Raw genomic sequence first — 24,682 nt, 5'->3', positions numbered from 1 at the left:
GTGAAAAGAAGTTACACTGTGCTAATTTTTTCCAAAGCCTTCCTTTTCTTTTATGTTACTACTCTATTCTGAATCCCAAAGCAATTTGAAATTTTCTCATAATTTTCTTTACCATAATCTTCATAACGTTCTGACAACAAAAAAATGGTGTAATGTTCTAGACTGAATGACAGCTGCCTGCTAGGCTGTAAGCCTAAATTGCCGTTGTTATCTGATCCATAGCAAACCCTGATCCCTGGGCCGACCGCTGTAGGGCCTGTGGAACCATCCTATGGTGTACCTTGAAGTTTTCCTGCAGTGGGATTGAATTGGTTAACTGCAGACTGGACCTCAGAAGTGAACTGATATGTATCTGCTGTGGACAACCAGGGGACCGGGGCTGAAGTGATACAGTTTAGAGACCTTTGTGGCGTGCAGGGAGACTGCTAACATAATGCTTTGGCATCCCAATCATACCTGTACAGAACATCAGTTTAATAACATGCAGCGCCAGGCTCCTGCTTGCTTAATCAATTTATTTCTAAATGAGAATACATAGTGCAAAGGAGATGAATACAGCCCCAGATCTATACTGCTTTAATTTCATAGGTTTTGCTATAGATGAAGATTTACATATTCCCTGCTAAGAATTAAGCACATTCTGAAATAATCTTGCCTAGATGTGTGAAGTTTATTAGCATTCAAAATACCTGTTAGTATGCTTGCAATACTTGTATACAATATGAACACACACTTGTAAAATGTACCGGCAGCCAAACCATGCATTATCGCGTTTGAAAACAAAAATGTCTCTGCTATGTATGACACGTTATTTCAGGCAGTGGGAAAATATGGGACAATTCTTTCCTTGTTAGCACAAAATGGCTTCTTTCCAGATAAAAAGGTATTGTAATAGCGTGTTTTCTTCACAGTGTTGTCACGGGTGACCTTTGGCACCTCCTAAATATGAGAAACTTTCTCATAATCCTGGAACTGTGTTTAAAATGCATAGGCACATTGACTGTTCATTCTAGATGAGGGTAAAAAAAAGCATTAAATAGAAGCTCTGTGCAACATATGGATGATTTTGTATGAACTACGGCTGCTGCACAGTCGTAAGTAAATTGTGCAGTCTGTCTCCTGTGCGCTTGCCAGCACCCAGAGCATTATTATCTGCCCTAAGGTCTGGCCATTGCCGAGTTACTAATCAATTTCTTTTATTAGATTTATTACTAATGTATGAGGGCCTTTAATCTGAAAGCACAGGTCTTCTTGTTTTCAATTAGGGCTGGAAGGGGTCCCTGGGAAGGCATATTCTGCTTAAAACAATGGTATCGTGTAACAGTGTTTCACACGTTGGGGAGCGGGGAGTACTGCTGGCTCAATCCTAGCTACGCAGTGAGGTCTCAAGGCCAGAAGGGACCGGCAGGTCAGATCATGTGGTCTGACCTCACAGGTTTTAAATTGCAATCAGAATCTCCTAAATAGAGCGCACTAACTTGGGCTGGGCTAGAATGTTTTAGCCTGGTTACTAACGCAAAGTCCTAAACTATTGTGTATTATGGGGAACAGGAGTCAACTAAGATATCCCCAGATCCCCAAAGCCTTTCCAAAGGAAGGAACTGATGGGTCAAATGGTCCCTCATACCGCCGGGGGCTATAAAAAGCATCAAACGTCGCTGCCACTCCGACTTTGGGGGAAATTCCTTTTGGCCCCCAAATCTAGCAACCCGTGCAACTCCGTGCATGGGTCCCCCGGCAGCAAAGGTGGGTACAGCCTGGGAGTGAGGCGAAGTGGCCTTTTTCAGATTTTCAGCACACCTAGGGACCCTCACCTTTTCCAAGACTGTACACCCTCCCTGAGGCTTACTAATGTTAATGCCTAGCTCTAAGACCTCATCTGGCCGTTTTCAGGGTAAATGAGCTTCGCCCCGGGTATCAGGTAGCTTTTCACCAGGTATCGATCCACGCTGAGTAGATACTGCATAGGATTAATTCTGATAAGCTAAATGGTCTGATATCCTTAAGCTTCACATGGAAAGGTGTGTTTCCCTGCCCGTAGCCCTTTTTTGAAATTTGTTTCATGTTTCCTTTTTTGAAATATGGACAAGAAAACTGGGTGCCACATTTTAGCAGAGTTTTCATGAACACTGTATTAGGGATGGGATCTTTACAATTGTCTTCTGCTAGAGATGGCAAAAAAAAATATACAGTACTTGAGAAATGGACTCTCAGTCAATTTTTTGGAAAAAGGCTAGAGGAAAATTTAATTTTTCTTTAATTTTCTCTGAGACATTATTAAATGAAACTCTGAGTTTGAAAATGGTATTTTCATTCAAAATTGACTGCAAAATAAAGCATATTAAATAATTCTCAGAAAGCCCCAAATATTTCATTTCATTAGATTCTTCATTTTGCCATTAAAAATGTTCCATTTATTCTGAGATTATTTTTAATTTATGTTTTGGGGGCTTGGTTTTGATTAAATCAAAAAATATTTAGTGGTAGCTCAGTACTAAATCTTACTCCCTTTGTGCTTTGGAAGCTGTCATGAAAAGCCCCAGATAGCAGCTAGGTGGCATTACTATTGTTCTTAATGCTTTTACTTTTGTTATCCAAGGATTGCCTTAGCTCTATTTGTATAGATTGATGCTTAGAGCTCATTTTGAGGCAGTTATTTATGATGGTTCCTAATTTTTTCTCTGAATCGCTGCTTTCTAAGAAAATCTTCTGTTTCGTAGGAATAGCCTTTATTTTTTGTTCCCAGATGCCCCTTTTATTTTTATTTGCAGTGTTTACAAACATGATCATCAGAACTGTTAATGAAAAGTTTTTACTAAGATTTTTCTAGCTTTCTTTTTTATTGTCATCTCAACAGTAAAACCTAGATACAAGATATTTTAATTAGCTATTTTTTCTGCAAACCTGAGGATTATACATAATGCTTAATAATAAATAATCCCTATTTTTATTTTGCACATGAACTCAATGCCTTCATACTTTTTAAATTAATTATATCCTCTGCCAAGGGGGAGTGATGATATGCAGTCAAATGGCTTCATGTTTCTAGCTTTATTTAAAGATATACACAGCAATCCTGGAACTGAAATGATCAAAATGCATGTATACTCCTTCCTTTCTTTCAGGCACCAATTTCCCCTTGCTAAGAGTTACTTGCCCTAAGAGCTGATTCTAACTGCAGAGACAGTGACTTCCCTTGCTGCCAACTACTGCTCCCCCAGAAGAAACACTACTGAAAACCAGCATGGCCCTTTCCCCAGAGGCAAAAGTCTTCCTTGGACACAATAAAAAATAAATTGTAAAACTGTGTATGAGTACCATCTGGCAATCTCTGGTGTAAAAATGTCACGTCTTTTAGTAAGGGTCCAGGGAAGTAGTAAGCCCAGAGCGTGTCCCCAGAATAAATCCCTTTGATAAGAAGGTGATAAAAAGGTGATTCAGTTTTAGGCTAACAGAAACTTTTGTCAAACCTGAAAAGGTGGCCTTGTCTCCAAGCAGGAGCAAGGATAGATAGAAAAGATGACTGGGAAACTCCTGTGCCACTCTGCATTGTAACAAACCTGCTGCCTTTCTGCATTAATAAATAGTAAAAGGATTGGTGGGGTGTGGGTGTGGGTGTGGGTAGCTGGGTGTTTTGTAGGTGTCTTCATGCACACTGAATGGGCAAAAGCCTTACTGAACTAAAAGTTGTGTGGTTGAGATGGGTCCAAGAGCTACAGTAATTCAGTCCGTCCTCAGATGGCATCGAGTTTGCAGAGTGAGCATGGTTCATGTGTGAAATGAGGTTACAGCAAGAAGATCCATCACCCAAAAGCATGAGACAAAGTGAGGAGGAGGAGTTCATGTACTGTGTAGCTCTCAGATCTCTTTTCTGTGTCCCCTCCTAGCTCGCAACAGCCCTGACTTGGCCCATTTGCTGAAGACAACATGGAGACGATTCTCCCTCTTGGGACACCAACACTGACAGGCAAATGCCTGGCAGAGGCGAATGACGAGAGAGAAATATTGCATGTCACCCCTGACGCGGATGCTAGCAGGAGGAAGCTCGGAGGGGCCAAGGTAAGCTTGTTATGGCAACAGCCATGCTGCCGGCCCACCTCCTCCGCACTCCCTCCTGCCTGTCAGGGCATTAGGCAAGAGGGGGAGAGACGGCAGGTCCTTGCTGGGCTGCTTTTGAACCTTTTCTGGTCTTTGATCACTATGATGTATCACTGCAGAATTTTCCTCAAGCCTTCTGAGAAAGGGACACTTAGTCTCTGCTGAATTCCCCTATCCTCCTCTCCCGCCTTGCTCCCAGCTGTGCCTTTGCCTTGCCTCTCGCTCTGCGCCGGAGAGCGCTCACGCCGCCCTCCCAGGACACCACTGCTGCACAGCTTTGTGCAGCATACTTGACACAGCGCTCTTACCAAACCACATGTTTGTAAATTGTGCTCTTGTGAGAGCTTTTTCAGAAATTACCAGTGGCCAGTTAAATACAGCCCAGCACAAACTGCTGCTTCATGGGTCACTCCCTTTCCCCCCTGCAGCTTGCACAAACAGTGAGGAATTGTTTGCAGGAAACAGCAGGAAAGTAAAAAGCTATTATCACAATAAACACAGAATTGTGGGCTGTTCTTATGAAACACTCATTTGGGTTCTTAGCAGTGTTGTATCCACTTAAGAGCTAATCATTTCTGTTAGTAGAAATACCTCTCTACCTTCAGCACAAACCTCAGAATATTTCAACATAAACATGATTTGCCCCTCAGAGAAGTAATTAGAGTCATGGGATCCCTGAATTGCCCGTGTGCCGTGTTATAGGCATCCTCTGGGTGTCAGACCGATGCCTAGGAGAGCATCTCCCCGGGGCCCAGGGCAGCCCTGGCAAAACAGCAGAGAAACTCTTGCTAACGCTCCCTATGGCCGCTGCCAACATCTTCCAGATCCATAGGGCATGGGAAGACTCTCCTTTCACTGTGCTCTAGGAAAGTTGTTAAGCTCAGGATTTTGCCTTGTACTAACCATATCTGCCAATATTAGTCAATTTGTTAAAAATAACTTGCAATTATCCGGTATAATTTGCAACTAACAATCAATTATGCAGATTATGAGTAACGAAACACAGATACTGAAATGTACACATGCACTCCTGCCCCTTGCTGGTATAGAAGCCATGCTGGGAATTAGTCGTAGGCCAGCCAGCCAGAACAGACTATGGCAAGCAGCTCTTTCAAATCTAAAGATGGGCTTGGGTGTGCAAAAGCTTCTCTGTCCTTTCCAGCTATATCCTTTGGTCAAATAAAACCCATGCACCCTTTGCAACCCTCAGAGCAATCCTGAATCGGGGGGGCTCTTATTGTGGCATGCCATTTGGTGTAAGATAAAGCAGCCGTAAAGCTCCTCTAACTTCCATCTGAGCAAAATCACCTCCAGGATTCCCCTGCTAGAAAGAAGGTTTGCAGAAGTTGCTCATAAATCTGCCTTCCTTATCTCTTTTGTCCATAAAATGACAAATGCACCAATTCTACAAACTTGCTTTATGCCTCAGAACAGATTATGATATTTTGGTGTTGGTTTAGTATTTTGTTCTCCTTTACATCAGCGTGACTCAGTAAAATCAATGAATATCTTTACTAACTCTGTGTCACTGAATGCAGAATTTAGATATGCATAGCGGATATAATTTATGTTATTAAAGAAAAAGTATTAATGCTACAGAGAACATTTAGGGCAAAGAGGTCATTATTTTACTTTATTTTAGAAGAGGAATGAAAGAAATTGAATTTGGGTCCTGCAACACCAGCACCAACTAGGATTCAGCTCTTCTGCACTGTCCGAGCAAAAAGATAACTGATTGACTGAAAGATATTGACTTTGATATTGACTTTGATATTGACTGAAAAGAATTCTCACATCCAACATGACTGCAAGGTGAGAAACAAAAATGACAACTCTTGTATCCTCTGAAAAGAATCTTTTAAAAATCCTTTTTTTAACACTTTTTATGTCTGTTATAGCTTACAGTTTTACCATTTTCTTCTACCAGTAGAATATTTTTGGCACTCAGTATGAGACTGTCTTTCAGAAATTTATTGTGTGCATGTCCTCTGAAAAATAAGTCTCGTGTCATTTTCAAAGATATTATCCTTATTAAACCAGTTCCAATTTGTCGTCTAAGTTCTGTTTAGCAAAACTAGTCTCCTGCAATATAAATAGGACCATTTTTATTGAATGTTTTTCAGCATTTTGATAAAATTATGATTTTTGGCTTGCATTTAAATTAAATACAGAAAAAAGTTTTTGGTTTTGTTCCCTTTCTTTCAGGCAAAATGTACTGAAAATATTTTATTTTTCAGCCCAAATCTCAAATCATAAAAATGTCTGCAAATTTAATTGACAGGCCAAAGTAAGTCATATTATAGACTAAATGTTATAGAACCACAGTCTATAGTTATGACATCTGTGAATTTTTTATGCTCTCTCTTTTTCATAGATAAGGTAGGATTATTTAAGGGTATGGCTTTCAGAAACAGCTGAATAATTCAGGAGAGCAAGTCCCATTGAAAGGAAGTGGTTCTCAAGTAAAGACTCTGAAAACCCGTAAGAAAGAATTCATAAAGGTTAAGCTTCTTCTTGGCTGTTACTAGGTTTTGAATTCGAGTTTGACGTACTTTGAAATAAAGAAGACAAATGAGCAATCTGAGGGAATACCTTCTCCTGATGGTGCACTTGGGAGTGTGTATTCTGATGAAATACAGTCTTGGCTTGGCTGCTTGCCTGCCTTTGATAGCTGCACTGATAACACTGAGTAGTAACACTTGGGAATGCTCTGATTTAATGTAATCAAAGTATCTTCCAGGACTACAATTTCAGAGTAGTAGCAAAGGAAAAGTGTTCTTAAAGAGGAGGAACAGGACTAATATGAAGGAGAGGAACCATGGAAAAGAGGAGAAAAATGAGAAGGTAGAAAATGACAGAAAAAGGACATAGACAAGTGTAGAAAAGAAGGATCACAGCAAGAGTGGAAAAGGGAAAAATATAAAAGGTCTCAGGGAGAAGAAAAAGGAGAGAAGTAGAGATGATGCAAATACTACATGAGAGCAAGGTAATGGAAGAAGACAAGAGAAGCTTTCCCCCCTTGAAGATATTGAGAGTTATTTGATGAGACTGGGTGGGATGGCAGTTAAGTGAATAAAGACAGGATATGAGGTTAGGTAGCAACAGAGGATGCAGCTGAGAGGCAACCAAGGAGAAATGATTGTTCACCTAGAAGAACTGAGTGTTAATTCGTCAGGTGGTCGAAGATGAAATGTGCTCTGAATGTCAACCTTTCAACTGATACTGGCTTCCCAGCAGTGTAAAAATTGATCTGAATGGCTATGTTCAAGCTGCAGAGGAGGAATCTTTATCAGTGACCTGGTGGAGATGACTTCTGTCTCCTCAGGTTGGAAGATGATGCTGAGCTGGGGTGACCAGCTGGTACACTCAAGGGCCGGACGGCATCCAGAGGGACCTAGACAGGCTGGGGGAATGGGCTGACAGGAACCGTATGAAAGCCAGCAGGGACAAATACAAAGACCCCTGTGATGGGACAGGCTGGGTCTGAGGGATGGAGAGCAGCTGTGCAGAAAAGGCCCTGGAGGTCCTGCTGGGCAGTGAGCTGAAGATGAGCCTGCAGGGTGCTCCAGCAAAGGCTAATAGCATCCTCGGCTGTATCGGCAGGAGCATAGCCAACAGATTGGGGAAGGGACAGTCTCCCTCAAGCTGGCCCTGATTAGACCTCCCCTAGATGCTGCATCCAGTTTTGGGTCCCTCAGTACAGGAAAGACATCAATAAACTGCAGCGAGTTCAGCGGGGCACTTCACAGTGTGTATGGCAGGAGGATGAGAGACATCAGGCTCAAGTTGAAACAAGAGATGTTCAGCCTGGAAATAAGGAGGAACTTCTTCCCCATGAAGACAGCCAAGAAGGGAGGCAGGCTGCTCAGAGAAGCTGTGCCATCTCTGTGCTTGAAGGTGTCCAAGACCTGACTGGAAAAAGCCGAGCAAGCTGGTCTGATCTCAGAGATGGGCCTGCTTTGAGCGGGAGGTTGGGCTAGAGACATCCTGAGGTCCTTTGCAACTTGAAAAAATATCCTATGATCTTATGAATACTCCATACCCTGACCTGATTGCACCATATTGCAGCTCCCACCCTACCTGCGTGCCCAGTTTTCCTTCCAAGGCATGCTATGTAGGTGTTAGTCTAAGTTTTTATTTCATTTACATATGTTTTAGTGAAAATAGCCCAGAACTGCCTGGGCAACAACAAAGTCTATGTGAAATAATTTGGATCAGGACACTGAATCAAGTCACAACTTAAAATGCATTGTGGGAAATTTTTATCTGAGTAACTGGGATTTTAAGAGTTCAATAACTGAGTGAGAGATCATTATCTCCACACCTTGAGGAATAAAAATTTTCCCATGCCAGCGTCATTTGTATTAAACACTAACTTACACAGCTTGAAACTCTCATGAAAGTTACACAAGCACATTGACAGAAGATTAGTCTGTACCTTCCTTACATCAAATATAATTGCTGGTGGTTATAATTTGACTAGAGTGTGCTGTGCCTGTAATTTCATCAGATACTTAAAAATACATTATAGCAATTAGTTCTGTGCTTGTCCATGAATTTCCAGGACATTTGGAACAGGATTTCCAGCTGTATGGCTAGCAGACAAAAAGATTGCACGTCCAAAGAGCTGCCACGTACGTTTCTCAGTACAAGCTAGGCAGCAGTAAACAACAGCATGTGGAAATCCTGCCTTTTATTATTTTCCTGGACATGTCATTAAAAGAAAAAGAAAAAAAGATTTTGTAAGCCACTCTGGTAAGTAAAGCAACACTGTGTACATGATATATGGCAGGAGAGACAGGCAGCCCTTTATTTGTACGTTGCACAGCATTTGCTGGGAACACTACTATTTTCTGTTAGTATCAGGATTTCTACCTCTGTGCTGATTCACTTCACTAAAACTAACAGAAGGAGAAGGATGGAGGAGTGACCTGCCTTACTTTTAATGGTAGATTATGCATTTTCACAAAGAGCCTAATGCAAGTCCCTTTGTCTAAAGTGAATTGAAAGCCTTTTACCCTCTTTGATGGCAGTTGTATTGGTCCTAAGAAGAATAAAAGTCTTGTGAAAAGCTGCTGCTGCTGCTTTATTTAGAGAAGTAATTAATAGCAAGGTTAGAGGGAGATCAAAGGGTTATGGTGGGTAATTAGAAAGTTGGGGAAATTGCTTTTTGTAAAACAAAACCAGTACAAAAAGAAAAAATAAAGCTGCATGTTGCTGTCTTCCCAAATGAAAAATATGTTTCTTATTTCTTTTGCAAAATAGGCTAAAAAAAAAGATTGTAATTTGGCCAGTCGTGGTAAAATTCAGTTATGCCAATAAGAAGCAATAAGTGCGACCTAGACAGATGACTGACTACTTGCTTTTTCATTAGGAGAGCAGTAGTGAGAGCCCATTTCACTGCAGGCAGAGAATTAGAGGATTAGGTTCATTTGCTGCACTTTTACTTTGGCCTCCATGTGGTCCCCATCTGGAGCAGGAGGCAGAGGAGAGGTTGACAACACATGGTCTCCAGCTAGTTTCCACTAGTGCTGTGCTTTGTTTTCATCGACGTGCCGCTCGGGCCCGAAGCGGCGACACTACCCGTGCCAGGGCTGCCCCAGGCCCAGGCTCTGGCCAGCCCAGCCCCGCAGTGGGTTGGTGCCTGCAGCCCGCCTGGGAGCCCCTCCACACACAGGCGCCCTTCTCACTGCAGGCATTCTTTCCCTCCTCAGACTTCCTGTTTTTCCTTCACGAGCTTTCTTCTTCAAGTTGAAGTCGAAAGGAGAAGTATTTGCCAGCAGGACGGATCCTTTCCTTTGCAAAATGTTCTTTCATTCTGGATTCTGCACGGCAGGTAATTTCTGGGGGGAGGTCTGCAATGGCAACAAGACTGCCAGAGGGGACCACAGCAAGAAGCAGTCACAGCATCCCTTCCCCAGGCGCCCACGTGCTGTGCAGAAGCCCCGCGCTGCTCGGGTGCAGGGGGGAGGGCTGGGTGCCACCGCTCTATTCCCACGGCTACCTCCCTGGGCAGAGACCCCAGGAACGGAAATTACAGCTGCCCTGCAATGGCAGAAACTCCACATGGGGATTAACGGCCGAAACACCAGCTGCCATTGAGCGAGGGCCTCACTACGAAAGGAAGGACTATTGTCCTGCAGCAGGAAGGGGGATGAATGCAGTACAGTGTATGAAGATATTGTGAAGTCTAGCTAATAGGCAAGTTCTGGGGATGAGGCACAGTCAATCACATGGGATTAGGCACATGGGATGTAGGAAAGACAACAGATGGCATGAAAAAAAGCACTCTTCTTTCTTTCTTTCCAAAGGAGATCACACTGATGGGAAACATGCCAAAATTTTCCAGAATCTCAAAGCCCAAGTGGAGTAAAGAGATATTACATTTCCATGATTCAGAAAGCAAGTATTTTCATGGAATAAGGATCAATCTGTTTCAATCACAGTGGATCACCCAGCTGCAGAGGACCCCCCACACTTGCTTTGTAAGGTAACTTTGAAGCACAGAGAGACGTAGCATCTACAGGCCAGAGTGCCATTTCCCTGCTCCTACAACCGAGACAGTGGAAGTGCTGATGCCGGGGTGGTTTCGCTTGTCTGCTTCCTATTTCCCAGCACTACCAGCTAGCCCACCCAGCAGGGCAGGCGAAATCTAGTCAGGCTTCCAGTCGCTTCAGCCACTTGCTTGTTCTCCCTTTTTAAAAAATTTTTCGTTTTTCTCTGTTTATGAAATTTACACTTGCTGCTGTGGTCTCACCTGGTCTCGCTGTCTATCTAGGCAGGTTCAGACTTGAGAACCAGCCGAGAAAAACCCAAGCTCTGGACAAAAAGGTGTTGCTAATGCTGTAGGTGGCACTCTTTCATCTGACTCGGCCAGAGACCAAGGGCCAGCCCCTGTCAGCGACCACAGTGCAGTTGGAGGTGCTGTCTTTCTGCAGAGACATGAAACAGAGGTTCAGGCAAATTGCCATATTAAAAATGTCACAGTACTTTCTCTGCAACAGTAGGACCGTTAGCTCCCATGATCAAGCCAAATTTTAATTTGAGTAATTTACATGCTACTTACCTAGAATTCTCCCTATGGCTTCAACTGGATAAGGCAATTTATGTTCCTGGCCACTGCCATGTTCTACGATGCTGCTCTGTGGTGTTACACAGCTGTTGCATTTCACCTCGAGGTGGCTGTACAGCAGCTGCTGACAAAGTGATTCTACATTTATAACGTGTGTAAGTGTGTTGGTAAGTTTGTAAACCATGTTAAGCTCTTTCTGGATTAAAAGCAAGACATGCGTGCAAATGTATCACAATTACCATTTTGCACATCTCCTTCTAAATATGCATTTGTAGAACAATTAGCCTTAATGGAAGCTGCAAACATGGATCCAGAAAAGACTCTTAATTCTTTAAAGACATAATAGCTGCATCAGTTAAAGATATGTTAATAGCAAATGGTTTTATTCATTTGATCTTATCAAAGAAAAGCTTCAACTACATTGTTCATACAGCAACTTCAAAGACTTCTTCATTCATTCATGTAGTACCGACTCACCCTCACTAAAGATGAACTGTGAGTAAACACTAAAAGAGAGAAAATAAGATAAGGCGCATGGGAGTTTTTACAAAGAGAGAACACATTTCCCTCTTCTCACTGCCCTACATGGGTTTAAGTGTCTGACCGTAAGCCTCCAATTAAGTTATTGTTGAAGTGCCTTTGAAGCACTATGCTAGCTCTTATACTCCAAGGAGTCACAGGAAAGGATGTTGTCGTCGTTTTTATGCAGTTCACCAGTTCTTAATGGACTTCATATGGTCTCTGCTTTTCCAAAGCAGCCTTCCTTATCACAGCTACAGCATGGTGCTCTCATCTTTTGTGCAAATTTTTAATAAAAGATTTATCATTTCTCCCTCTCCAAACCTATACACACATAAATCTCTCACTCCTGCAAAGGAATGTGAAGCAGCATCCTTAGTTAATTCAAGCAGCAAAAGTATAAGCATAAGAATTAGCTTCAGATCAAGTGCATTAATGCCTGTCCTGGTGTATTGGGTCAGGACCAAACAGAATCCAAGACTTTTACTAGGGGAAGTGGGAACATCTTCAAGGACTTCATGGAAATATCAGTAGCTGACTGCAATATGGCCATAATAATGCTTACTGGTGAAGACTATTCATACTGACTCTGTGAGGCAGTAAGAGAAAGTGTCAGTAGCAGAGCTTGCACCTGACCATTGGAGTACCTGATTTTTGATGATCCCAGAGGAGCACAGAGGCTGAAAGTAGAACAGAGATGTTAAGCAATATAGTCTGGTCTCTTGGTAGTGTAATTTGTTCTCTACAGTCTTTTTTTTATGTTCTGTACATGACTTAAGGGATGAATTAACTACTAACTTTGACTCCAGTGTGACTTGAAAAAAAAAGTCATGAATAGTCCCTGATGATTTCAGAGTATTTTATTGTTCATCTAGTCCTGTTGTGAAAGTGACAAAGCGACAGTCTTTCCTGCAGCTGTGTGTGTGACATGAGCCAATGACTCTCTTGGCTTCTTGCTGCTAGGCTTAAAAAAAAGAGAAAAATAATGGCTTTATTTTCTTGTTATCAGGCTCTTCCTCTAGAAGTAGCTACTCACTTTGTTTGAGCCAGATCAGCTTCCGCAATTCAAAATCTGAAACCTTCATCTGAACCTGATGCTACCGCTGGGAAGGTTTCACACCTGTGCATGCCGATGGCATTGTGCACAGAAGGAAGTAAAGCTTGTTTGACCAAGCACTGGTCCGACTTGGGGGTGAATATGCTTAGGAAGAAAATGAGAGTGTTATGCCCAAGTAACTCATATACAAGGAACAAATGTATTAAAACAAGGATTCTTTTCTTGGGTGTTTTTTGTTGCTGTTTCACAAAGCGGAGTGTCTGGTAGTTGGAGGTTGAGGCCAACACAATGTTGTCATAATAGTTTTACATACCATTTAAATATAAAATAATGCAATTAGTAAATAAAAGCACTTAATGTCTCATTAAGGAGAACAATGCAAAAGTTATAAGACAAGTGCAAACTTGGCTTAAGAAGGTGAAAGCTGAGTTAGTCATAGTCACGTTCACCAAATCTAAATGTCTCTGGCTTTGTTTTGCACTGATCCATTTAGAACTAATTAAGTTGTGCATCATCAAACACTGGGCTTTTACAGTTCCAAACTACCTTCATCCTGACACCTGTCCCCAAAATAACGAGCAAACAGGTTTATCACAAAGACCATATGTTCACGTCAGGATTTTGGGTCAAAGCAGTGGTGTAGTTTTGAAGGAAATTGCCCAGCTGTCTCCACTAACCACACACAGCTTTGTTCACCAGGCAGTGCTGGTGCAAGGGAACCAAGTCACTTTTGAAGGCACCCAAATCAGCAGCTCTGTTGCAGGTGTGTTCCCAATGGGTGCCAGCCCCCGTCAGACCAGTGACTGGTCCTTCAGGCATCTTTCAGCCATGGGCTCGATGTTGACATTCAGCCTGGGAAACCAGGCTAAACTTTGACTCAATCAAAAGCCCAAATGCATAGCATGTGGATATGCTTTTGGCCTAAGGACCAGCTGCTTTGAGCTCCTGATCTGCTTTTATGGAGCCAAATAACTTGTTAAGATAGACAGAGAGCCTGTATAGATATTGAAAAACAGGTCCTGGCTCTGTCTTCCCTGGGAGCGTAAAAGGAGGGCAAAGAAATCCTGAAGGACTTGGAGCAGTTTTTCAGGTCTTAGCAGACCTTAAAGGTCTGCTAAGGAGGGTCCCAGCTGCAGGGAGCCCAGCATGTAATTCTTCAATGCCACCCTGAGAAAATACGAAAGGGATCTGCCTAAGGGGCTAAGATCCCCTGAGAAACCGAAACATTTCCCAAGACGTTCCCTAGGCAGAACCCTTTACTGCTTATCCTTGAAACCCAGGCAAGGTGTGTCCCTGCAGGAGCATCGCGTGCTGGCTGCCGGCCCTGCCACCTTCCCTGGCGTTCTTCACCCAGGCAGCGTGCTGGGTGTCCCAAACACCTGAAAGGTACTTTATTTTTTCAGTCTGTTCAAGCAGATTTTGTTTCAGCCTGTGTTCTTCCACATGTAAAAGTGCTATCTCGCTGAGGAAGCCTGATATATACAGGATATTATAGGTATTTTATCTTATTTAAGTCTTTTGTTTCACTGTTTGATTTCTCAAAACTTGTTAAAGGGGTCCTATCTGGAGCTGTCTGTGTAGAGAAACACTGCTTTCTTGGTTTGAAGCCAGCTTGGCTGCCTGCCTATTTCTAAGCAGGGAGACTAAAGCGGATCTTTCAAACTTAAATTTAAATTTAAATACTACTTTAGTTGTGTAGGAATGAGATCACTTCCTTAGTTAATAACTACCAGGGATGCTGGTTTACGTTGCTCAGTGGAAACGAGAATAAAAATTGTAGACCTTACTGGATGCACAGATTTCTGAGAATTTTCAATTTTATTCTGATGTGATTTAAAAAAAAAGAAAAAATGTTCCATGGCAAGCATGCTGTTTTTTCAGGTGGATAGAAGGTATATGGATAACTTACATTCTAAGGAGAAAGAAGTGTAAATGGCACTGCATGTCTTGTTAGTCGCTGACTGATCTCTTTTCTTTATGTTATTTTATTTGCCCAATGGTGCATCCGTATCTTATTCTTCCAGGACTTACAGATTAAGATTCACTTAAGCAACTGAAACTGGAATATAGGAAGATAAATGTTATTATGAAGTTGTGGGCTTTTTAAGATGAACTGTTACAGGAGAGCACCCCACAAACAGAAATTTATTTTCTCTTACAGCACTAGTTAGTGGCTTAGAGGAAACCTTAGTATGTCCACCTTAAAAATAAAGAACTTAAGCACTGTCTCTGACCAGCAAGAGCCCTTTAATTGATTTCACGCTCTCAGGCCTTGTAGGTAGGATCCATTTCACTTTCATAATCTAAACATTAGGCATCTAATCAAGGGAATTGCACAGCTTTTCCCCTAGTCAGCAGAGGGGACCGGCACCTCCGCTGGGCCTGTCCCACACACCCAGAGCAAGCACCCAGGAGCGGGGAAGGGATCGCGCTGAAGGACCTGCTCGTTGTGCGATGCCCAGAGCGGGTGAGCAGCATGGATGCGGCCGGTGCCCTGCCGGCCACTGCGGCAGGGGAGTGCGATCCCACGTCCCGCTCGTACGGTGGGACTGCGAGACAGGGAGAGGGCAGACGGCACCTGCCGGCGTACTACCCCTCTGTGTCGTCTGGAGATAGCCCGCAAGCAATAAGGAAAGTCACTCGGGTCCTGCACGTGGTTTTGCTCAATTCGTGTGGCCATCTATTCCGGTTAGCAGAATTAAGGAGCAAGGTACGGGGGTCCAAGCAGAGCATCCTGTCAATGATTACTTTAAATGAATTGACTTGGACACCTCCACGCAGTGTTGTGGTGTACTTCAACATGCTGTTTCTTGTACTGTACTTATGCCTACCTGCTATTTTGCATCATTTGAAAGCTAGGTCAGAAACCTTTGATTTTGCAGCCATCATGTTGTTTTAAAAGTTTGCATTTTGTGTGTGTGTGTGTGTGTGTGTGTGTTTTTAAATAAGGAATGCTCACAGAGTCGCCTGCTAGTTTCATCCACATAAATAATACACAAAGCACTCTTGTACGGCAGGGTTTCAATCAATGTTAGACTCTTCTTCCCTGTCTTTGCAGTCAGATATAATACAAAAAAAGCCTGCTTACATAGAAGGGGAGAGTCGATACATAGGATGAACAAAAAACGACAGAATTCAAAAAGAAAAAAAGAAAATTTCTCTAATATGGATTTTACCTATTGGTAAAGCTGTCCTCATTGATCACTTATTAAACATCAACCTATCTCTTCCCTTTTCTTTTTTGCTGCCTATCTCTATCTCTGCAGGATAGTTTATTTTATTTGCAATTTGCAGAAAAGATGTAATAGCAGCCAAGAAAGGAAGGCTGGTCTCTTACTAGCATTTCACTGTGTCTCGCCTTCCTTACAGTATAATTTACTCCTGGCTGGGCAGGCCTGTGAAGCTTAGTTTTTGCCTTTAGAGGGAACTTTGAAGCTAACATCCTTGCAAATTGGATAAGCATTGTATTACAGTGGCTTGTAGGCCTCGATAGAGCCCTTATCTACTTTGAACTTCAATAACAAGCTCAGAAAAATTAAAATGCTCTTAGAGGCAAGAATTCACTTTCTGCACACAGATTCAGATTTCCAAAGCATAAAAAAGCCTCTTCTTAGTTGTTGTTGCTGAAAGCAGGGCTAACACAACCATAGCAAAATAAGAGCTCCATCCTTCCAGCGTCGGCTCTCATGAGGAGACCTCGCTAACACGGATACTCTACTGATAGAGAAGAGCTCGCTTGTGCGAGGATGGATTGCTCACTGGCGTAGCCGTTGTACAATTAGGCCCTCAAGCATTGTTTCACTCAGGCAGGAACAGCTGAAACCTTTTGAAATTGTTTGGACTGTGCATGCCAGCAACTTAAATCAAAAAGGGTTTCTTTTACACAAAGTTGCAGTTTTTTTCCTCTTCCCAGAGTGATAATTACAAACGTAGTTAATCCAGCTCAGACTGTATTGGGAGATAGCTATAACTCATTCTGGCAATGCAGCTTTGCCAGCCATTTATAAACACTGTGAGAAAGAGCTCTGCTCTGCTCTGCTTGTGTCCTCTGAGAAACGTTGTCTAGTTTGCTAGCCAGAATAGTATAAACGTATCAATATTATACATGCTGTTTGCAGCTTAAAGGAAACAACTCCTTCCAAAACTTTAGCAAACCAGTCCTTAGCACAGAGATATGCTGGGTTGCTTCATTCACTGTAAAATACTATTTCTTATCTTAACTCTGATTTGTTCATAGTTAGACTTCTACCCAGTGTTATATCCCTGTGGAGTGCTGGGCTCTTTGAAGTTTGATGCAAGTCTTTTGAATCAGGGAGAGGGAATCTGGGCAAGTTTCTGCCTTGGTAAAACTATATCTCTTATGTCAGTAAAATGTCCTAAACAATGGTTCATAATATTGGTTTAGACCTACTTGTAAGGGTCTTCTAAGTACTATTGCTGTAAATGGTCCCATAGAAGTAAGTAGGAGCTCCCTGAAAAAAAAAATTGTGAGGTTCAGTCCTTGGATGAAATCTTCGGTCTGACAAAGTCAAGAGAACTCTGCCGTTAACTTCCTAGGGGAAAGGCCATCTATCTGTTGTTTAGCACTGGCTTTATCTGACGTCGGCATGTATCCGGTGAGTCCAAATGGATTTTTGCTGCCTGCATTTCCAGTAATTGCCTATTTAGTTTTGTTTGGAGGATGCAATAGCTGCATTAGGTTATTACTTTCTCTAACCAACACTACACATCATACAGACCTTTATGAACCTGTCTGCCTCTGCCGTGGTATAGACATTTCATATAGTTACACTAGTCAAAAGGTCCTTGAAAGTTCAGAAGTTCTATTTTTATTAGCTGTTAAAGTCCCAGTAAGTGAGAAATGTGTCCGTTCTGAGATAACACAAATATAGCACACTAGTGAGTGGTTAACAGGATTTTTACATTACTTGAAAACTGTCACAGCAGAACCTTTTGCAGTGCTTACTAAATCTCAAATAATTTTTCCCTCAGAGAAATGGGGACTGATCCTGCAAACACTAACCAGTGGCCCAGCGGGACTCTGGAGTATTTGGTTAGTTCAAGCCTAAGGAGACTACTGAATGCAGAAGTATTATTCCCAGGCTTAAAAGTTAACCAGCAGCCTGAGTGCTTTGCTGGAGAAGGGCCAGAGCAACCAGTGTCTTGGAGAATTAAGCTCCCAAGCTCAGTAGTAAGAATTTGAAGGGACAGACCTATAATTTGTAAAACTAAACCCTGAAAGCAGTCTAAACAAGTCTTCTATGGCCACTTTTTGTGCGTTTTAAATAAATTCCTGAATAAATGAGTGGACAGCACAATTTGATAGGGTGAAACTAAGCAGCCATTATGATCACAGATGAGTAACTTATTCACATAAGTACCTTCACTGAAGCTGAAGAGTCTGTTTGAGTGAGTAGAGATTTATTAGACTGACTAAAGACCTCCTGCATCTTCTCTTTAGTGAAAGGTAAACAGTTAACAGCTTAGGGCTGAGAAGGTCTTCTTGAATCAGTGGGTACATCTATACCAGCGTGTGAGCTGAGATCAGGAGTGCACTTTTGAAGAGAATTTCCCAGTTGTCTCCAATTCCTGTGCCTTGGTGCAAGGAGTGATCTTGGTGTGTGTGAACTGGATTACTTTGGGATGAAATTAAACTGAAGGGTGTGTTCAAGGAGCATATCTAATGCAGCCCAGCCACAAATGGGCTAGTTCAAAACAAGATAATTAAAATGCCTGAAATGTATAGAGTGGAGAAATCAGGTCTTCAGCATCACCTGTTTTGCCCCATGGATATACTTACATCACTCCTCACTGCTTGTTAATGTAAGCACAGCCAAGGAGTCCAGCCCCCTGCTACTGAAGGCAATTAGGGCACGTAAGCCCTTTCGTAGGAGTCTATGTGTCGCAGCTCTTAGGAAGGGCATTACACTGCTTGAGATCTCACAGCTTGCCTCATTCTCAGAGATCCTATAGGAGTTTGGCATATTTTTATCAAACTTATTTCAGTTCTTTCAGCTCCTCTTAGTCATAATCTTCTAGTGTTCTTAGTCTCACCTTACCTCACCATTAATTTTAAATTAAAATATTTTCATGAAGTATTACTTCAGGGCCTTTGCTATTTCCTGAAGTTAATCCTTTTACCTGAATTTGTTGTTATTATATGGCGTAAGCATTTCCCTTTGTTAGTATAGGTTCTTGCAAAGAGTACCTATTACTGTGGAATGCAAGAGTGACTAACCCTGCTACTCCATGCAAAAACATATTGTATTGATTTTTGCCCTCTAATTCCAAGCGACAGAAACACAATGCTTAAGGTAGATCCTTTTGGACTTTGGCACTCATACCTGCTCTATCAATGTTCAGTTGAATCTACTCTCGCCAGCCATGCCTCCATTGTAGTAGGCCTTCATCTTTCACACTGTCTTTCACCAAAATTCACCCTAAAGTGGACTCAAACTCATTTGGACTCAGGCCAAAATCAGACTAACTTAGAGACAGCTTGGCCTTTAAATTCTGGTAGTTTCCTTTTTCTAGAAAGGAAAGAGCCATATATTTATATCTGTAGCTGAATATTCTTCAGGGTACAAGCAGACAGCACCAGAAAAAGACTATGATGTTGCCTAAGATGAATGTTATGGCCTTATGTACAAAAGATGGTCAGAAAAAATTTAAGCTAGCATATTTTAGCTGAAAAAGTGAATTTGGAACTGGACCTCCTGAACCAGAAGTGCTATTTTACAAACTCTAGGCTTTGAGGGGAAAAGACCAAATTGTGCCTTCTGTCTGTAGTGGCACCATCTGGTGGCTCCCGTGTGAGGCTACAAGGGGTTGCTGAAGTCCTCTGCACGTCTGGAGGCAGAAACGCTGCTGAGCAACGTGTCCTTCAACTCACCCTTGAAACCCAACGTCTTTGTGCAGCATGTGTGACTCTCCTGCGTGCCCCTGTAGCTGTGTGCTCAGTCTGCCTCTGTTACGGAGAAGGAGGGACAGACTAACAGTATGACTGTGCAGTCAGATAAGTGCTGTCTTTGTCCCGAGCGAGGACCTTTGAGGCAAGTGGCAAACGGGTCGCTCTCCCAGGCCTCCGTGTGGAATGGAGCTGAAAAGCACCATCTAAATAGTTAAACAAAAATAAAGGCTGTAAGTACAGCTTGTGGCAATTTATAATTGCCATTTCCACATGGCACTAAATGCTAATGTAAAAAATACTGAGGACTCCTTTCTAATACCTTTTAAAGCAAAATTGGAAACATATTTCTGTGTAACAAGTCACTAGGCATAACTTCTTGGGGAATAATGGTCAGTGTTTTATGGGATTGCTTGTTAAAGTTGTTTCTAAATGGGAAGGACCCCAGGGAAGTTGGCATGAACAGTAAACATTCAGAGGAATAATTTGTGGTGACAAGCAATTCCTTCAGTATTTATTTAACATTTAAAATTCGTCTGAATGAAAAAGGAGGCCAAAGACTGCCTAGGTGTCTCATTTGTTCCCGACTGTCTGCCTCTGTTCATCACGGGTTTCTCCAGGTTAAGGGAACCCCTGGGATGCTGGCAGGAGATAGCTCAGCTGATTCCTGGAAGCCATAGGAATGATATGATTTGCTTATTGTCCTATGCGGTTAGCTGTGCTCATAACACACACCACATTTTGGGTTGTTTCCCTTCCCCTAGTGAAATACATAGGAACCAAGTTTGTTTCTTAAACACTTCATGAACTACATTTTCTAAGCGCAACAATACCGTAAAGATGCAGGATGGCGTGTTGCCCTTGGGAGGGTGTTTCTGCACCGAACGAAGCGCAAGGAAAAGAGGCTGCGATGCGGCCTGCCCCGTGCTGCCGCCGTGGCTGCATCGCCGCTCGCTGCCCCGCGCGGCTCCGGCGCTGCGGCGTCAGCAGGGGCAGCACCCTTGCAGATCGGCTTGGACCAGGGTAGGAAGCTTGTAGCAAAACAAACTGTTAATCAAAGACGAGAACTAGTTTAACCGCAGATTTTTATACTCAACTCATCAATAAATTTTATCATGAGAGCTTTCAGCATGTTTATGAATTTCACGTTCTCCCTCCCTTCTAAAATCTACACCATTCCCTCCGTCTCTCGTAAAACAGCTTAGCATCCCTGATTCTGTAACTGCACCACTGTACAAAGAGGGAAGACTTTAGTACAGTCTTTCAAATATAAGATATTTCTTCTGCCAGTGCCAAACAGGATTTGACAGAAAGAGAAAATATATATAACAAATATTATTTCTTCCCTGAATATACCCCCAGACTGATTAATGGTGACAGTCCTTACAGAAACTCAGAGCTTTGAATGGGTAAATTTTAATCAAATTAAGGTAAATAAAAACCAGACGTAGAATGGAAAGCAAATACAAAAAAGCTTCTGCAAGGCCAAACAAGATCCATTTTGAATTTATAATTATTAGTTAGAGAAGAGATTTTTTCAGCATTCCCCAGGATATATAAACTCAGGAAAATAAACCCAAATAAATTGCTGTGTTCTAAAGCACTGGCAGATCTAGGAGTTTAACTAGCACAGTTTTTGGGTTTTTTTTTTTCTTTTTTCACATGGCCAGTACTTGCCAAAACTTTTCTGGTTCCAGATACTTTAAATGAGATTTGTTTGGTGTTGACTTTCAAGTTTATTTGGCTACCTTTCCATCCCTCCTCCTGAGTACTTGCCTATTTTCTCACTATTTAGTCTTCATAAACACAACTAGTGTTAGCGTTTGTAAGGATTTGGGGTTTTTTGGGAGGAGGGCTTTTTTTTTTAAGAATAAAAGTATCACAGTGAGTCTTTTTGCAATTAATGCCTTCTCCCACCCAGGGAATAGGAAGAAAATTGGTATTTGCATCTTATTTCTGTTCTAATTGTTATACCTGCTGAACTAAACCTTCAGGTTACTCACATGTTAACTTCTGAGCATCTCACTGCATGTCTTCCTTGCTTAGGAAAAAAAAAGAAAAAAAAAAGTCAAGATGTAAAGATGTCTTTTCCTGTTGCAGCAACAGACGTTTTACCCTCATTCCCATTGCTTGCCAATTGTTCTTGATTTCTGAGCAAAAAACTCAGTATTGGTTGAAAGGTGTGTTCGTATAGGCTGTCCTCTGAGTGGGGCCCACATGTCTGCCCCATTGCTAAGGCACTTGTGGGAGAAAGTTTGAACCACTTCTTTACTGAAGTATGCCAACATATGGCTGGTGTTACGCAGGCAGGCTGGTGCAAGTTCCTCCCTGAATGTTTTCCAATCTGTGGAGGTATAACATACTCTGAACTCTCAATATGACTACTAGTAACGGGGATATTTCTACTCACAACTCAATGTTCTTTTTCCCTTGCTTGAAATGGACTGCATTAATCTCATGTTTAAATTGAGAGTTATGAGGCTGGAATTTATTAAAGATCCAGGTAAAAATCTCACTCTACTGATCTCAAAATTCTTCTTGGTTTTCATGAGACAAAATTTCTTTCTCAGGTAGCTTGACTTTGTCAGTAGAGGAAATACTGTGAAAATGTGATATGAATGTATTTGGGTTGCATGGATACTGTGTGTATACAGAGACACACTGAAGTCCCATTATAATTACAATTAGAGGATATTTATAGTTTTGTTCATAATGTCAAAGAAATGGTAAAGATAATCTCAGCTCTTGGCTAGACAGAGAAAATGGACAAAGGAGAAAACATAGAGGGAAATGTTCAGGAGTGCAGCATTATCTATGTTATTGTTATACTGTTATTGCGTGGGCGCTGTAGGAAGTCTCTAGCAGGGATCTGGATAAGCAGAGGGCAGGCTGGCAAACCGGAAGGCTATCCTTGGGCTCTCGAATCCGGCCCTTTTCAGGTCACTGAAGATACTAATCATTCACATCACTGTGCAAGCCGTGCAGGTATCCATTATAACCACACACATTGTCATATGGTTTTGCTTCCTCTCAGCACAGAACTCATGGCAGCTCTCCAATATCCTCTTTGTGTGTTGTTGTACTGCTGTATCCCCCATAGCCGAGTGTGAGGTTCTTTCTCCTTTGAAATGATTTCCCATGCCATTCGTAGACCTTGGTCATGTTCCAAGTCTTCCCTAATCAATCTAGCATTGTAAGATGTCAGCTCTCATTTTCTTTCCTATGAGCTTATGTGACTATACATTTTATATTTGTGGCATAACAGTCTTCTTTCTGTTCCTGACTCTTGTTCATTAGTTCCTTTCTTCCCCAAGAGATTTTCTTCTCTTACTCTTTGGCCTCTTACTGAATCATCACCACCTCCTTCTTCCTCTGTATCGTGTAGCTGTGAGAATATTTTCAAGTAAAGGCAAATCAGCAAAATGTGTCTTTCCTGCTGTTATTGCACTTATCTCTGAGGTTCTGTGTTCTGTCTTGGGAAAAGGCACGTAACAAAAGGAGCAGTCTACAATTTTCCTTTAGGCCTATTGGGCTGAAGCCAAACCAGACATAAATCTAGAATAACACAGAACTTGTTAGGATTCCTCTGGTGAAAAGGCTGACACTGACTGCAGGGCCAGGCTATACCCTAGGTATGTTAGCTCCATGAAAGCTTAAGAAAAGGCCTTGGTTTGGATTTCTTTCTTTCTTTCTTTCTTCTTGTTTCTTTTCCTTTGGAAAGGTGTTTGTCCTTACGCAAGACTGGTTTGGGGTTTTATCACGGAGAGGGCAACAGCGCACTGAGGTCCTCTCTTCCGGATCCCTGCACCAGCACTAGTGGCCAGCTCCGCCGGGATGCTCCTGCGCACCGAGGAGCGCGAGAGGGTCGCCGCTGCCGCCGCCAGCTCCTGCGTGCTGTGCTCCTCCCCAGCCAGCGGCCGTTCGCTGGCCCGCTGCACCGTGCTTACTGCGGGGAGCAGCCACCCTGTGCCGCGCTGGGCGCGGGGGGCAGTATGCAGTGCTCGGCTAAGCAGGGGTTAAACAAAGAAAAAGAAGAAAAGACAAAGCAGAACTGAGAAAGACATATTGTTCTCCCCTCTCAGACTTGCAGTGATTGTACACACAGCGTAGTGATTGTTTGCTTCGACGTGTCTTGCTATGCTGTTGAGTGATGGAGTTAATTGGCTTTATATTGGGAGCGTCTCTGTTTCCCAGCTGATGTTGTAGGCTGAGGTAGAGCATTAGGTCAGATGGGTTAATTTTATAAAAGGGAATCATCATCCAGCAAGAGCTGGGTACAGCATGTTCTGGCTGTGATCCTTTCTTGCTTCTTTCTTGGCTGAGTAAGACTGGCAAAAACAAATATTTTCATTATTTTGTTTGTGTCTCCCCCCCCCCCCCCATGTGTGTAAATAGTGGTTCTCGGGATGACTGTCTCAGATCCAAAAGTTGATTTTTGCAAGGGGGAAAAAAAGACGAATTTGTTAGGATTCAAACAGCATAATGGAATAATGCTCTGTTTTTCTGGAACAAATTTTATTAGCAAACGTTTTCAGTTATCACAGGAGAGAAATAATTGCACCATCAGCATATATGGAATAATACATTCATCCTAGAGCATAGGATTTTTTTTTAACTATTGCATTTCTTTTGATTTTGAGCCAACGTATACTTGCAGGGAATTAAGGGGAGGAAATGAGTACAAAGCAGGATGACTGGTCAATAAACACCATGGCGATAAGGTTTCATGTTCTTCCTTGCCTGGAATACTGCATCACTGAAGCCTGTGTGATATATTGTACCAAGGAGGACACAGCGCTCATTGTAGTCACAAGAGGACGTGTATTCTAAGCAAAGCTGACATTTTGGCAGAAGGGGAGATGAAGGGAGACATACGCCAATACATGATGGTGTTTTGCATTAGACAGGAGTTTCCTGCTGTAATCCAAAAATAATAGTCATGAATTTTCTCCAAGAGAAAGGTAAGTCTCAAGAAAAGCTAAAAGGAAACAATGCAGGGGCTTTTGCACCCAGATTCAGATTGCATACA

The 24,682-nt window shown here is 42.3% G+C and overlaps 1 long non-coding RNA gene across 1 annotated transcript in view; it reads left to right on the top strand.

Annotated features, from left to right (window-relative positions):
• The window catches only part of LOC112983652 (uncharacterized), a 197,630-nt gene that overhangs the window by 58,311 nt on the left and 114,637 nt on the right, over positions 1-24,682 (top strand). The window contains exons 8-11 of the long non-coding RNA XR_010386263.1: positions 3,888-4,059; positions 5,741-5,910; positions 9,813-9,934; positions 10,410-10,588. This is a non-coding gene — a long non-coding RNA (uncharacterized LOC112983652). The remainder of the gene's footprint in view (positions 1-3,887; positions 4,060-5,740; positions 5,911-9,812; positions 9,935-10,409; positions 10,589-24,682) is intronic.

The sequence above is a fragment of the Dromaius novaehollandiae genome, chromosome Z, assembly GCF_036370855.1.
Source record: "Dromaius novaehollandiae isolate bDroNov1 chromosome Z, bDroNov1.hap1, whole genome shotgun sequence".
NCBI lineage: Eukaryota > Metazoa > Chordata > Aves > Casuariiformes > Dromaiidae > Dromaius > Dromaius novaehollandiae.
This window is presented reverse-complemented; position numbering and strand designations above follow the sequence as displayed.